The sequence below is a fragment of the Lagopus leucura genome, unplaced genomic scaffold (assembly GCF_019238085.1).
Source record: "Lagopus leucura isolate 7727_CA_CO unplaced genomic scaffold, USGS_WTPT01 Super-Scaffold_100004, whole genome shotgun sequence".
NCBI classification, from domain to species: Eukaryota; Metazoa; Chordata; class Aves; order Galliformes; family Phasianidae; genus Lagopus; species Lagopus leucura.
This window is the reverse complement of record NW_024962264.1, coordinates 15547401-15563718: the sequence shown is the minus strand read 5'-3', so window position 1 is coordinate 15563718 and position 16318 is coordinate 15547401. Positions and strand designations below refer to the sequence as shown.

General features: G+C 40.4%; 1 long non-coding RNA gene across 1 annotated transcript in view; it reads left to right on the top strand.

Annotated features, from left to right (window-relative positions):
- Positions 1-16318, top strand: part of LOC122180559 — a 31662-nt gene that overhangs the window by 1937 nt on the left and 13407 nt on the right. The window contains exons 3-8 of the long non-coding RNA XR_006179155.1: positions 2169-2295; positions 3961-4024; positions 5039-5140; positions 9807-9923; positions 12305-12414; positions 15863-15917. This is a non-coding gene — a long non-coding RNA (uncharacterized LOC122180559). The remainder of the gene's footprint in view (positions 1-2168; positions 2296-3960; positions 4025-5038; positions 5141-9806; positions 9924-12304; positions 12415-15862; positions 15918-16318) is intronic.

Here is a 16318-nt window from a genome sequence, read left to right as displayed (position 1 = left end):
TTGAAGGTCATTTAATTTTATGTAATATAATAATTGTCCTGCATAAACATAGCTGTAGAGCTTTTCTTCATGAGCTAAGAGTTGTATCTTTTTCAGATGAAACTAAAGGCTCAGTGGGTCTCCCAGAAAGGGAATTGTTACAGAGCTTGAGGACACCTTCCTTGGAAGAGTATAACGCTAACCTGCTCTTAAGCAGTGATGCTGTCTGCCTCTAGACATCACTGACATTGGCACTTTGGATACTGGCTAGTTATTGTTTCTTTATATACTTTAGTTTGTGAAAAACACAGCAATATGGCATGTATGTTTAAAGGCCTCAGTACAGCTTGTCATCTCAGCCCTGGCACACACCTGGATTTGCTTTGCATAAGCATGAGTGAGTCTGGTTGAGTCCAGTGAAGAGCAAACATCCGGTGTCTGTACTAACATAGTCAGATCTGTCACCTGCTTAGAAATTCAGGAATTATGAGAAACACTTGACTGATATCTATGCCACCAATCACTATTCTAAACCTGTCATACTTGGGGGATCTGAAGGAATCGGATGTATTCTGTGGAGAAAGGATGTTCTCCTGGAGAGATATGGAAGCAGTGAGTTCAGTGCTCAGTCATCTCCTACAGGACCTTTCAACCCTGTGTCCTGCTTCATGGATTGGGAAGGAGTGGGCACAACTTTGTGCTTGCCCCAGGTGGCTGTCACAGATAGGAGAGATGGCATAAGGCATCATCTAGTGTTATTCCAGGTAAATGTGACACAGAGCTGCCTCTGATTACTTCACTGACGCAGATGAACACTATAGCAAGGTGCTTGATAGGCATTACACAGCATCCTTTTTACATGGTCAAAAATGGCTGCTGTCTTCTGCTGTCAGCTGAATATGTTTCATGGATTTGTGCATGAGCTAGGTAACATCCAGGAAGGAAAGGAGTAGAATCAAAGCAGTAGAAATGAAGAAAGGATTAAACATGAATTCACAAATACTCTTATTACCCAGGGGAAAGTGTTGGCTACTCTTTTATCTTTCTGTGATTTTTTCAGTAGAATAAGATTGCACAAATATTTTTTCCCCACTCTCCATCACGTGTACACAGGATACAAATTACCATTATTATGTATCGAACAAGAGCAAGTATCATTGCTTTAGGAAAGAGTAGCTGACCAAAAATTGAATTTGTATAAGCAAAACTTCACTATGTGTTTCAGAGATGGCAGCATACCAAATCTCTTACTGTGCTGCAGGTAAATCTTCATGGCTCAATCGATATGTGGAAGAGGAAAGAGTCTGTTGCTGTCTTCCATTCTTCGGGAAGACTTCCTGAAAAAGTAAAATGCGTTCATGCCTGACCCCTTTGTTTGTGCTTTGGACCATCAACATATTCCTGTTACTGTAGGACACTGAGAAGGCAGCATGTTGGAAGGATGAATGAGAGTGGGCTAGGGGAGCACTTCATACAGATGCCAAATCTCTGTTGGTCAGAGGTCCCATAGCGGTCCTAATTGGTTACATGCTCTGACTTACTGCCAGGACTGGAGCTGCTATGGCTGAAACGTGACTTCTGAAACTCCCATTGCTTTGCCTTCTGTTAAGATACCTTTCATTCAGATCAGACCTAAACCGTGGATATCAACCTGGAGAATAATTCGGGGAAATCTTGCCAAGAAGGAATTAACCAAAGGGCTGGAAGGGATGAAATCTAAAACAGTGCAGTGTGGGTTAACATTTCATTCTTGAACTTCTCAGCATTAGTCATTTCCATCTGTAGCACATGCTGCTGTTGCTCTCAGAGTTGATGCTTGTCCAGTTGGCTCTTGTATCTGTTGTACAAGATGCCAGATGTGCCCAGAAGCCAGGATCATTTATGCCGCAATCATTCAGTCTGAACTGACTCAAATCGTGGGGCTTTGTTTGGGACACCTTTGTCTCCGTACAGTTTCTCTTTGTTCACCTTGAAAAACACAGCTGAGTTTATACTGCTGTGCCCACTCCTTTTCCTATGAAAGCTTTATCTTTACGCTTCTGACACATTTAATTTGTTATCTGATGTCCTACTTTGTTGTCCAAGTAGATTCTGCAGTGAATACTGCAGAAAAATGGGAACGGTGAGAATGCTTGTTTCCACTCGCAAGTAAGCTGGCATCTGTTTTATTGATGATCTTTAATTTCCAGGGGTACCATTTGTTCTGTGTTTATGAAGCACTGGAGACATAACAGCGTTCATGCTCCTGAAGTTGAATGGCAGCTCTGGGTATCTCTTGGACCTGAGCTACCAGAGCAGGAAAGATGCCCCTAGGAGGTAACATAACTAGCAGAGTGAGCATTCAACTATTTTCCCTTCATTTTATGTACCAGGGTGAGGAAAACCTGAGAGGCAGAGAGAATGGGGGACCACAACTCTCATTTTCAAAGTTATTTCTCAGTGAGTGCTGCTGGCAGGATAATATGGGCAGGGTCCACGTCTGAGGAGAAAAACGAAGCAGTGCCCTAGTCCATCACCAGCAGATGTAAGTATGGCTCCTGCTCCTGGACACTGGCACTCCTCTCAGTGTCTGGACCATGGTGAGAGTCCTTTTTGTACTACAATGGCTCTGGCTATGATGCTAGTTTAGCCACTGTTTGAGTTCTGCTGTATTCATATATGCTCCTGCAGGGTACACTGTCTGGATGAAGGTATCCAGAACTGCAGAATCAGTTGCTTTCATTCATAATTTGCTTTGATTAATGACTGTCATGATGAAGATTTGTACTTTCTATTTGATTTTCCCTGGCATTAGCTCCCATCAAGTAATTCAAGTTATGCCCTTCCTTGCTAAATTTGAAGAGCACTTCAGGAAATCCTTGTTTCTTTTCAGGGAGGTGTTTGTACATTGTAATCCCATCACCCTTCAGTCTTCATTTTTCATGCTTACTAAACATTATTCTCCTTATCTCTTGCACGAGCAAAGTGTGTTCTTTGTCTCCTGGATCACTGTGGAAAGTCTTTTCTGCATGTTTTCCAAACCTCTGCAAAGGAGTATGTAACACCTACCTCAGTGTCTTTAGCTTACTCTCCTCTTTCTGCTGCAGGTCATTTTTTTCTTTATCCTGACACCATGACCTTAGGGTGCAATTTCTAAATATCATGCAGTCTTCCCTGAGCTGCTGCTCCGGACTGGAGGCCACCATCTTCTAAGCTTGTTCTGTCTTCTATGTTCTGTGCATCTATATGTGGTACTTTGCACCACAGACTTTTAGAAAGAAAACTTCATGGCTAAGACCAATTTCTCAGGTTATTTCTGGCATTCTGTGTGACTGCTTTTCAGTCACAGAACTTTCATAGTACCCATATTTGTTATCTGACAGTTTGATCAACAAAGTTTTTGGAAGTACTTTTGGATCACTGGTGGAAAAACTTGAGTTTTATCAGACCTAATATGTTCCATATACTGCAAAATATTGTGATATCCAAAATATCACACTGACTTCAATTGCTGTTCTTTCATAAAACTGTGTTCTTGAAATCTGACCAAATCTATTTGTGTGAGCTCATTTTTATTTATCTAATTTGCTGCAAAGATAAACTGAGCACTTGAATAAGAACTAAGTAGGCTACACTGCACACATGCAGATTTCACTGTTAAACCACAGATTTCATAAATGTTTTCTTCGAAGCAGTGCTGATGGCATTAATTTCATCTTTAACTGTGTGTCGCTTGAATTTTGTAGTGCAGTTCCCCCATGATTTTACTTGATATTGATGCTGACTTAATTGTCCTGTTATAGTCTAGGTCATCTTCCTTTTTTGAATTTTGGGCTGAAAAAATTGACCAGCTGACCATGCCAGAATGAATGCCTATATTTTGATATTCACTGATGTGACTGCTGCAGACAGACTTAATGACTTTCTTCTCTTGAAAACAGATTCAAATAACCATTGTTGCTTGATAAGCAAACAATAAATGGATTGGGTTTTTTACTCTAGGTATTCCTGAGAAAGTGGGCTCCGTTATGTTCAGGACCAGAATGAAAGTGAAACTCATCATTAGGTAAACATCTGGTTCTCATGCTTTTCCTATGTTTGTATTTCTTTTTTTCTATTATTCTGTTTTTCCTTGACAGAAATAAGAAGGAAAAAAATGTTGAGAGGAAGAAAAGAAGATGCGGTAGTATTAGTAATATCTGGTCTTTACAGAAAAAAAAATTATATGTTCTGCTCACTTTAAAGAAAAGTCATTTTGCAAAAACAGCAGATGGAAGTATGTATATTTTAGGAAATTTGTCTTTTGGTTACCAAAAATTTAGATTTTCAACTTTGTATTTAAGAAATGACAGCATAAATATAGGAGCTGCATTCACAGCTTTGCACTGTCTACTGATGCTGTTGCCACTGGAAGCTTCTGACCACTGTTGTCAATGGACCACTACTGATTCACATAATGCACCAAAAATCCAGGATAATCAGAATCTCTTTCACTACTGGCTGAACAGAGGTTACAAAATTTCTTTCCTTCATGTCTTTTTTTGTGTGTATAAATTGTAAAAAGTTTCAGTACTAAAACCATTTAATTTGTTTTGTTCCAGCTCTTCATCTTTGAGTTGCTCTGATTGCATTTGAGGATCAAGTCACTCCTGTTTGCATTACTACACCTTTTCATTTTAGTTTATTATTCCCAAAAAGGTGTTACATGCAGAAAAGAAAACATGTCTTGCTGAAACACAGTCTGAAATTTACAGAAGAAAAAAAAATGTTCTAATCTGTACATAATTAAATCTTTACTGCCTAATAGTATCTATAAATTGCAAACATTGGCTGCAGCATTAATGGCATACAGACACACCAATTAGAGAAATAGGAAAGGTACAAAATTAGAGAATAGCACTTGAGTGATATTTGTGCTCTTCAGTGTTCTTGGACAATTTTTATGTCATGGGAAACTATGCTGAGATGTCCCTGAGCTGTGACTTTGCGTTCTGGAATTTAATCCTTTTTTTTTTTTTTTTTTTTTTTTTTTTTTTTTTTTCTTTTTTTTTTTTTCTTTTTTTCTTTTTTTCCCCCTTAGTCTGGTTGATTCAGTGTCTGAATACACTTCGTACCATGAGGATCCTCTTCCCTGAGCCAAAGTCTGTCAGAGTCAATTTCAGCAGTTGATGAGGCCCTTCAGGTGAGGCTTTTACCCTCAAAATGGCTTGATAAGTCTACAGGAATCTAAATGTACACTGTAGAAGTTGATTTGCCTTTTTCTTCCCCTGCAGATCAGGTACAACATTCAGTGTACCTCCCTCTCCCATCTGTGTTCAGCAAAGACTCAATTTACATTTCATTAGAAAAATTTCATGGAGTCTTGGACCAATAGCACTGCAAAACTTCCAAGGTCTCATTATTAGATGAAACTCTCAGATCTTCAGATTCACCTCCATCCTATTGTTTTACTGTTCCTAACTGAACAGTCTAATTTACTACAAGTCTGTGAAAGAGTGTGAAGCTGCTTCGTGCCTGGGAACAAAGAAGATAAAGTAGGGGGTAATTAACAAAATCGAAGAATGCCACATTGCCTTGGGTTTTACTTTATTTCACTGCTACCAGGTCTTTGTAAACATTGATTAGGCAGACAGCATGTTTACACAGCCCAGGCAGCATGTTCCTACATGAGAAAGCAGCTTTTTTAATTAAACACACTCTTTTTTCATAGTCTGCTGCAATTTACAGTGTTGTTCATTCTCTTTTGTACTGAACTTATCTCTTTTTCCAATCAAGAGCTTTTCTTCTCAAATTCATAATGTTTTCTGTAGTATTTACCTTGTGCTGGTTGACAAGATCAGTGTCAAATTAAGGTTCCTTAGATTTCCGTACAAACTCTAGTTTTGGTTAGATTTCATATCGGTACCCTGGCCATTTTGCTCTTTAGCTACTGCAACAAGGAGTATTTAATCAACTAAGTAGTATCAAAACATGACAAATTACAAACTTCTTAGCATAGAGTACTATGATTTACGCCAGCTGTTCAATTAAATTGTTAATAGAATCCTCATTTTTTTTCATTCTCCTGAAATTGGAAAGACACACCCTGAAAGTTCTTCTCAATCCCACAAAGTAATCAAGTAGAGAAGATTTAACAAACAAGCAGAAACACAGACAGAATACTTTGTAAATCTCAGCCTATTAGCTACTGCTTGAGGATTACTGTACAAAGCCACACCTCTTTCTGAGTCACTTTCTTTAAATTATATCAGTTGTTTCTAGGAAGCATTTTAATATAACGATACTATTTCTGGTTATCTGTTCTGCATTCCGTAAAAAAGCCTGAAGACCACTTTAAACTCTGCAAGGACTTTCGAGAAAGAATTTTGCAAGCTTTCTAACAGTAATCATCACTTGACTGCCAGGACACGTTCTCTCAGAAAATCTGAGGCAAACACATCACAAAGTTGTTCATTTAATGTAAGTGTACTTCTGGTCTTAAAAGTAAATCTGATCTGAAAACAGTGTTCATGAATCAGAGTCTCCAGATATCTGCGCCAACAGTGAGGCAAAGCCAAGCAAAAATATATTTGCAAATTCTGTCTTTACCCATAATTCATCTAATTTAATGAATGCTTACTAGATCCTTATTGGATTTAGAAAGTCATCCTAAAAAATGCTTATGGAACTAATTTTACAAAGCAAATAGAGCCAAATATATATATATATATTTGTTTTCTGTTTTAACATACTCAAAATAATGCCTCCAAATTGTCAAGGAAATACAGAGCCAGTCATCCACAAAGGGGTCCATGCTGGCCACAAACGTGCTACGCTAGCAGCAGTCGTTCACACCCTTTTCAGACCAGAGCAATACACGTCAGTTTTGCAGTGTGCACCTTCTCTAGGTACCTGGAATTGTATTTATATGGGACCACTGCATCGCTAAAAATCTGCAGATAGCAGACTGTGCTTAAGCACTTAAGATAGGCAGTGAGGATGCTCATCAAGAAGGCTACTGTCTGAGTGTGAACTCTGGAAATCTCTTCTTGAACAGAGGAAGAGCATGTTATCCTTTCTTAGGTTACAAGTTTTCCTAACTGGTAAGGAGAGACAGAGAACAGTTGGTATCACAGCAGCCTCGGCTATTTCCCCATGTTCCCACTCTCGCTACCTGTAAAGTCACCCTCAACTTTGAGAGTCTGACATCTGGGTTTTCTGAGCTTTTTACTTTCTTAGATGTTTATTTCAAGAGGATATGGGGTAGATGGTGAGCTGTAATTCTGCATGCATAACTGCTTTTGTTTTTCAATTGGTTTTGTGATTCCAAAAGTAGCCTAGCCTTGGTTTCTTCTTAAGCTCAACGAATAATTCCATTCCCCCTCTCCTTCCTGCCTCCCCTCCCCGCCCCCCAATACCACCCTAGGAAACTGTTTAAGTAATACGGAGACTTTCTCAATCTGTAGCTGTTTTAGACAGTGAACTGACCAAAGCCTGCCTTCAGTTAGGAGCATTGCTGGTACTTCACATCTTAAATACCTCTCTGAAACAAAAACTAGTTTGCTGCTTTTTGTTGAGGCACTCCCTTGATGCAGCTGCTATTTAGATGACTAAGGCTTAGCCCAGTAGGCTGCCAAGACAGCAAGAAGAGATTTGTAGATGCCAGACACGGTTGGAGGAGGAAGAGCCTAAATGCCTTGTTAGGTATTTAATGAAGGTAAAAGGAATGCTTCTACAGAGGCTATAGATGAAAGGTGCTATACAGGAGCTAGAAATTACTGGCAATGGTGGCAATAGCTGCAGAGAATGACACAGAAGCCAGAAAGAGGATGAAGCTGAGAAGGGCAAGGACAGAACTGCTGTACCTCTTCCCTCCTGAATCCCATGGTGGCTGCACATTCAAGTCACCATTGAAGCTCCATGGTGACTTCAATTCCATGGCTAGTATGTCAAGGTAACTAGCGCAGGTTAAACTATGCACATGGCAATGTTGTCATTCAGAAGCTCAGATTTGTTCAGAGATAGCTGTTAAAATAGGAAATATTTGAAAACAAGCCATTACTCAGTTCTCAACTGACCCTATACCAAAGCCTGCTGTATAAAAAACAGCACATACTTCATATGCCTTGACCTCGTTCTCAGAAGAAGCTGCACTTTAAACGACAAACAAATATTTTCCTATCTTAGATACCACTTAAGTAAAGAGGATGAATGCCAGCAGGATGTTAACAAAGCAGCAGGTTGCAGCACGCTGCTCAAGGAAGATAGGAAGGAGAGTGGCTGCTACTCGATTCCCACCCACCCACATGTACAGCAATTGTTTCACCAAGTAGTTAATGAGAAGGAAGCTAAAATCCTGTAGGGATATGGCATGATTCAGAAACAATACAAAGGAAAGCATCATGCTTTTTGGTGATTTCAAGAGATTCACCAGACTAGTCATTTCATAAGGAGCAACTAACAGGCGTTAATGTTAATTCATTGCTCTCCCTCTTTCTTTGCTCTGATAGATATTGCTGCAGGTAACGTTTCTAAAAAGAGTATATTATTTGGGTGAATGCAGTGATGGATCAGAGCAGGAGTATTTCCTACTCCCACTTCACACATTGCATTAAAGAGTCCTGCATTGACTGATGCTGGCAAAACCATGCACTTTTTGTTTGTTCTGAGCACAAATGTTAAGGCTGTACTTACCTCATACTATCTGTGTAACTAAACAAGCAGCTATACAGCTAAACCCAGCAACCATGTTATTGTTTTATCCACTAGCAGGTAAGCAATCAGAAATGTCCTTAAATCAACTTTTATTCTACAGAACAGCGCCAAGCAGAGATGACTGTAGAGCCAAGGTCCACAGCTTATGAGACATTATTTAATTCTTTTCATTCAATTTGTTCTATTTCCAGCAGAAATCTGTGAACCAGAAATCAAAGAAAATCTGATTTCAGAAGCACTTGTACTCACTGTATCTGAACCAAAATATTTCCCTCACATAGCAGCTGCTTCAGGGGGCAGGGATATTCTCAGTGCCAGTAATGAGGTTCACAAAGCAGCATGGAAAGCTCCAGGGCATCCCTGCTTTATACAGTTTACAAACAGCCCCAAACTTCCATTTCTTCCATCTCAGCATTGCCATAGAAATGTTGGCATTTCTGAGAGCCCTTGTACAGCTCTGGTTTAGGGATTTCAGGATATTTGTCTAGAAACTGAAGCAGGCTGGGGACAGGTTCTGGCTTTGTGATGAGAGACAAGTGCTGCAAGGCAGCCCTATGCTTATTGTACAGTGAAGGCATGGTGCAAGGCAAGAGTTTAAGGACTTCTGGGATGGGATGTGAGGCCCAGCAAGTCTGGAGACTGCAAGGGCGTTGGGAAGTGCATTACCTGCACTGGGCTCTAGCCATGAGGTGGTCAAACAGAAAGTACTCATACATAATCCTCCAGGCTTGGCTACCTGAACTTGAAGGGCTTCTGGTGATATATTTGGGGCTTGCTGAATTCCTTGTTTTCTTGGAACACATTTGATTCAGAAATACAATACTCAGAAATGCAGGAATGTCCTGAAAAAATCAAAACCTTGAAATGTCATATTATATATTTCTACATAACTTGCTGTGGGCTTTCTGTACAGAACATTTTTAATTATGTCATTCAAAATAGAATACGTATTACCAACTGGGAATTTTTATATAGCTTAAGTACATCATGCATAGCTTTTTATTTCCAATGATGGAAGAGTTACCTCCAAACATAGCACAGGGACATTTACTCCTCTTTGAATAACTCCAACTCAGCCCTAGCAGAGGTTGCATTGGTTTTGAAGATAATTCTGAAGAATTATCTATGAATTTAATTTTGGTTTTATTTTGCAGTGCCTAGATTGCAGGAGCATGATAAAAATATCTGAAGATAAATGTTATTGTTCGTGGTCCCTGTGTTCCTGCTGCAAATTATTCACTGTACATTGAGAAAAAGTCTGTATTATACTGGTAAGATATTGCTGAACACCTTCTTGTAGCTTCTTGTAAGGAGTAGACCATAATATTAAATTGTGCCATAACCATATGCCAGTTCATCAGAGAGGTAAAACACATTAGCCTGAAAATGGCACAGCACTAAAGCAGTGTGATGCTTTACAGACATACCAAGAGGATGTAACTCATAACAACTTGTAAAAAAAATTTTGGCAAAAGTGTTGTAGCGCTCCCTTCATGTATGAATGGCCTAGGAGCCTAGATTACAAACATGTCTGAAGGAAAAAGGAAGAAAAGTACAACTGCATGTTCGTGTAAAGGAAGATGAAGCAGCAGATTATTCCATTGGTAGAAGAGAGAACTAAATGACCAGAAGTCTTTGTGGAGCTGGAGATGGCAAGCAAAGGATGTGAACTTGATCTCCGTTCCCTTTCCCATCACATGTTAGGCAGCGCGGTTGGGCTAGTATAAAGAGGAAGAGTGGGAGGGAAGCCTCAGGGCTTGAAAGAAATGGAAAGCTGAAACTGTGCTACACGATGTAGCAGCAAAGTCACATCACCCCTTAGTCTGGGCCATGGTTCAAACTGGGTTTGAAATTTGGGAACTTTTATTTATAATAACACTGTACATTCAATTTAATTTCTTTCTTCCTATTGGAATTCTCAGATCTGTAAAACTACTGGATCTTTTCCAGGCCATCCCAAGTTTAGAGAAGTCCTACCAGCCTCTCATTACTAACTTATAAGGAGCATGATAAACAGATTAGGCTCATAGTTGGCTTGGATTATGGCTTAGAGGTTTTCTTACTTTAATTTATATGCATACAATATAGAGCGTAACAAGCACTCAATTACATAAGATTCTTTCCTAGAAATTACCCATCAGGAATAGATGATCTCTATTCAGATTTTCTGTTGAAAATTACAAATGCATGAGCAGAACTGCAGTTTCAGTTTCTTTCTGCTCTTTGCATAGCTAAGGCTCAGGTAGTATTTGTTATTTCAATTTTTTCTGTTCCAGTTAAGTCCTGACTTACATGCCTGTATTCACCTGCGTGCGCATCCCATGCTTGCTCAGATCAGCATCCAGCATACAAAAGAATAAAATCTAAGCTATCAGCACAGCATGAAGAGAATTTCTTTGAACAGAAATTTCTCCAGATAATTCATAAAAGCTCAGATCAGGTTTTTGTTTGTTTTTTCAACAGCAGTTTTTATCCAGGTAATTTAGTTAGTTTTTTATTTATTTAACAGTTATTTAACAGTTAAAAACTTCTGTTTTGGACAAGATGACATCCAGATATCACCCAACTACCACAGGTCCCTTCCAACCTCAAGCATTCTGAATTTTTCCTTTTTTCCCCTACTCCTATTCACTTTGCCATTCCTGTTACATTTCAGACACGGGGATGCTGAAGATCTGGGGTCAGCTCATGCATTGTGCTGAAAGATACTTACCCATTTTTCCCTTGCAGGGAGAGGAAAAATAGCCCAGAGCCCATACAGGTGATCAAGAGACTAGTTACCTTCATTTGCTCATGCACCAGGCCAGCCCCTTGTTATTATAATATTACTAGGCCAAATTATGACCAAATCATGCTTTTAAACTCAGTTATTCTTCAATAAATGACAGCTCAGTTGATTTCAAGTACTTTTTTTTGTTGTTGTTGGCAGACGAGTTTGAACTTTATGAGGTGATTCCTGCCCTTGTTAAGGCATGTGGAACTTGTTTCTTTAAAGTAAAATTAACTTAGCTACTTTACTTCTTCGCTGTGTGGCAAGTAACAGCACAGTGTGTTAGGCAAACAAAAATCTACTTTTAAGTCAGAAACTAAATTTAGAGACTTACCTGGAGGGCACAGCTTGAGGAGGTAAATGCTTGCCATGATCTGTCTGTGTCTTTGTAAGGGCTCCATTATGGCATCTTCAGTGCCCATGAGCTGGGTTTGCCTGCTGGGTTCCCACATGCTCTCATAGTAAGATTTCAGAAGGAATTCATGGATACTACTGAATTCTTGCTGCTTGTTTTCACTTTGACCTAGAGAACAGTTTGTACTTTCTTTTAATTGGAGCTGTAATCAAGAATGCAGCTCTGTTTGCAGATTTAGCAGATAATAGACTTTTTTTTTTCCCTTCTCCTCTTCAGTCAAATGAAAACTGCATGTTACTCAGGTGGCAGGACCCAAACAGATGTGTTTTGCCCTTTGTTTCCTCAGGTATGTGATGGCTGTCGCAGTCAGGCTGGTTGCACTGATCTCTCCTATTTCACCTAACATTTGCATTCTGAGAGGCTGCAGCTCTGGGCTAAGATCTGCCTTTCTGTCCTTTCTCTCACAGCGTGTAAGGTAATGTTATGTACCTCTCTGCTCATTTCCTTTTAACTTTGTTTGATTTCAGGACAGGTCAGTGTTTGCCTGAAATCCCATCATGGCTACTTCTGCATTTGATGAGTATTACCAGCACAGACAGAGGCACCATGGAGGAAATCCCAGCCGTGCAGAACAAATGTAAGTCCTCTGTGATGATCGTGTGAATGCGTTGTCCTGGTGATGCCCTTTTACTTCTTACCAGCACCTCAGACTCCCCTTCTGTATAAACCTCTTTTCTGCATGGTTAGTTACTGCTTCTTCCTCCCAGAGTAAAACCTACCTACATTTTTCTTGTTATCATGTTTGAGAGGGCTGTGAACCAGCTCTCCAACTTGCTCCATGAGAACAGTTTGTTCTTTCTGCTTCTCTTCTGGGACATTAGGAAGCACTCAGTGAAGGGTTTGAGAGGCCCGGATAGGTCAGGAAAAAGTTACCTGTGTACTAAAAGCAAGGTTTTTGTTGTCGTTGTTGGGGGAGGCGAAGGTTGTTTGTTTGTTTTTTAGTGTTTGGGCGTTATTTTTTAGCAAAGGGCCGTACTCGGTACTCGAAGGTTTCAGTGCAGCTTTACAAACTGCGCTTCGCCGACGTCGCACCGCCACCTGGTGACTGTGTTAGGTATGGCGGCCGGGGAGCGGGCTGTGCCGCGCGCACTTCCCGCCCAGCGCCCCCCACGCGCTCGCACACGCCCTCACCAGCAGGGGGCGCGCGACCTTTCTCGCCGCCCGCGCCTCGCGGTGCCGTTGGATGCCAGCTGATAGAGCGAGGAGTGCAGCTAATCCAGGGCGCGCCGTGCAGGGCTTGATAATACGGCTGAAACGGTCGTGCTTGGGGACAGTTTGACCTATTCCAATGACCTAAGCGATGGGATTGAGTGCACTGTGGGCCGAGTTTAGAGCCGACACCAAGCTGAGCAATGCAGGTGTCATGTAATACTCAGCTTAGGACTTTGCAGATCCCAACTTTTGTATAGCTGCTTTGCTTGTGAAGAAGTGGTCAAACCTTGGACCAAATGACAGCAATTTAACGGGACTGCAGGTAGGAATAAAGATAAATTCCCAGAACAGCTCATACCCATCACCACGTATCTCTCAGGGGAAAAACAAACAAACAAAACAAAGCACAAAACCACACACCGTGTGTTGGGGAAATAACGAGGTGAAAACAGCTCCAGAGCATCACTGCAAATGCTGGTCTGTTACTAATGCATTTCTGTGAGCATTTTCCTATGGGAAAAGAATATGTTTGTTGGTTAAAACTCCTCTCTCCTGATACCAGTTTGCAAAGCATAGCATCTTAGAGCTTTGGCAGTTGCTAGACCATAAGTATTTCAGCATGGACATGGCTGGTCTGCTACTTATGGACCCCTGGTGGGAAGGTGAACTTTTGTTGCATTTTGTCTGTTTGCTTAAATTTTTACATGGAGCAGCTCTTGTATACTTGCTTCATTCCTCTGTCCATTAAGCAGCATACAGTCATCTCTATCTTTGGTTTCACCACTGCAAGATCTGGAAGAGCACACGCTCGGGAGCCAGTTCTTCTTGCTGTGGATACAGCATCCCCATTTGCCATGATAAGAGGACTTCATTGGCTCTTGGTCTGGTACCCAAAACTGACAAGTTAGCTCCGCCCCACCCAACATAATTTCACCTGCTACCTTCTTTACTAAGGTTCAGTTTAGTTTTCAAGATGTGCAGCAGTCCTGTCGCACCAGTTCTATGCATGCATTTTGATCTTGCCGTATTCCTCTTCCCCAGCAGAGATGAGTGTCTTTAATGTGTAAATTCACCTTTGAAATGTCAAGACCGCTTTGCCAACTGTTAAAAGTTGTAATTAATTTTTGTTAGGGCTAATAGCTAGCATGCATAATTGAGGACTTATCAGCTAACATTTACATTCCACCTTCTGTTTGCATTTGTAGGAATAATCAAATGAGACTATTATCGACAAGAAAACTGCCTGTCATTATGCTACTACAGAATAGTCACAGAACACATATTTCAAAGCCATGATTTAATAGAAATACTTTAAACCTGACAAGTTATAGTGATTCAGCAAGATGAGAAAAAGACAAGGGCTCAATCTCCAAACCCTGATCACTGGGTGAGCATTTCATAAGCCTGAGCAAACAGAAGAGATCATTGCAAAGAAGTGCTTGAGTTGTTTTGCATTCCTCTCAATTAGGCAAGATAGTCCAGGCAACCTCTACTCAGGCGTTACTGACAAGGACAATAATTTGATTTCAAGAAGTACTACCTGACAGAAAGATTCTGTGATTAGGAACTCCCACTCTTTTTGGACCTGCACCTTGAAGTTTTGGGATGCAGGTGGACTTGCCAGATTCTTTCAGGGTCCAGTTCACTACAGTGTCACCACTGACTTGCTGACCATCACCCAGGTCCTTGAAGACAAAAAGCGTGTACCTGAACAGTGGCAGAGAAAACAAGATTTGGCTCCGATCCTGAGCTGAGACCCAGCAAGTACACAGCCTAGAGGGAACATGAACTCATAGCAACATGCAAAGTCTGCATGTAGTCTCAGCTCTGTTTTTTTTTATTATTATTATTATTTATTTTTCACCCCTTCAGCAAAAAGGAAGAGCCAACTATTGTATCTGTAGTGCAATTTCTGTTAAATAATTTAACCTCTAATTATTCTCGCTTCATTTCATATTCAGACGTTACTAATGGACTGGAAATATAGCCTGTAAATACCCAGGTAAAATAGAAAAAATAATGCTGCTTCCCCTACTTCTCCTTGTTTGAGGGGATTGCACTGGTTGTGCAAATGCAAGGTGTGGAAAATACTGCCTGGTGGATGAACTGGGAAGTACTGTAGGTTACATGATGCTTATTACTTTGCAGAAGAAACACGGGTATTAGGCAGAGAGAATGGTGTTGAATTCTCTTGTTGTAGGAAATACTGGATGACTTCAGCTTAGAAGAGCTTTATTCCCTTGGCTGGGGGTGAGTGAACTAGAAAAAGCCACAGTAAATCTTTATATCACTGGGGAGCAAATGAGAAACTGCACTACAGAAAGCAGAGTATGGAAAAAGGAAGACCTTACCTTACGAACATAATAAAGATGGTCGGGCCAGAGGAAGTCTGGGCAAAAATGAGTGACTGTGGAAGTTGCTTGTCATCATGACTAGTGGGAAGTAGAACATGCACGAAGAAGATGAGACAATAGCTGGAAATATGTAGAAACTGTTAAGACTAACCTTGAGCCACATCCTTATTTAGGGACTAACAACGATTGATGTTTAATATTCTAGTCCAATGGCAATGTTTCTCCTTATCTAGAGAATCTGCTGTTTGTATGTTTGAATGTATGTAAGCATACAAACCTAAAGATAGGATTTATCCTCAAATCTTCTTCACAAACATATGTTCTCAACAAACAGCAAATGCTAAAGCTAAATTTGTTTCAGAGTCTGCTTTGACACTTACCACATGACCCTTCTAGAATGTTTCAGTCATCAAACAACATATACAACCTTCGGTCATCTTCTAAGTGACCAATTTAGGAGCAATTTCAACATGAATATAAATTTGGTGGTAATGTAATTATTTGTTCAACTGTTGCCAGATGAAATGGTGGATGGTGAGAAGAAAGGAGGTTTCCATCCTTCTAACTCTACAGGGTGAGTGTATTTTCACTTTGCAAGTGCTTTCTACTTAACATATCTGTGATATATGAGAAGCCCAAGATGTGCTGCACTTGGGTATATGGAGCTAAAAAGAAACATCCCTCACTTGTGAGACGTATGTAGCTATGAACTAAAATCTCTTTTTCTTCTGTTGTGTTATGCTCTGTTGAATACAACACTAGCTGCCTCCCCTACATTCAGCCAAGCTCCTGTCAGCAGAGCTCTCTGCTGACTTAAATTCTGAGTTGCTCTGACTTAACCTGAATTTCACTAAAAGTGTATTAGAAAAAGTGTTTTTGTCTTCTCTGAGTATCTGGAATAATATAAACCTAGCAAGAGTTGTCCTGATATCCAGAGCAGTGTAACAGGATGTGGTGTCTAACACGCAGGGCTGT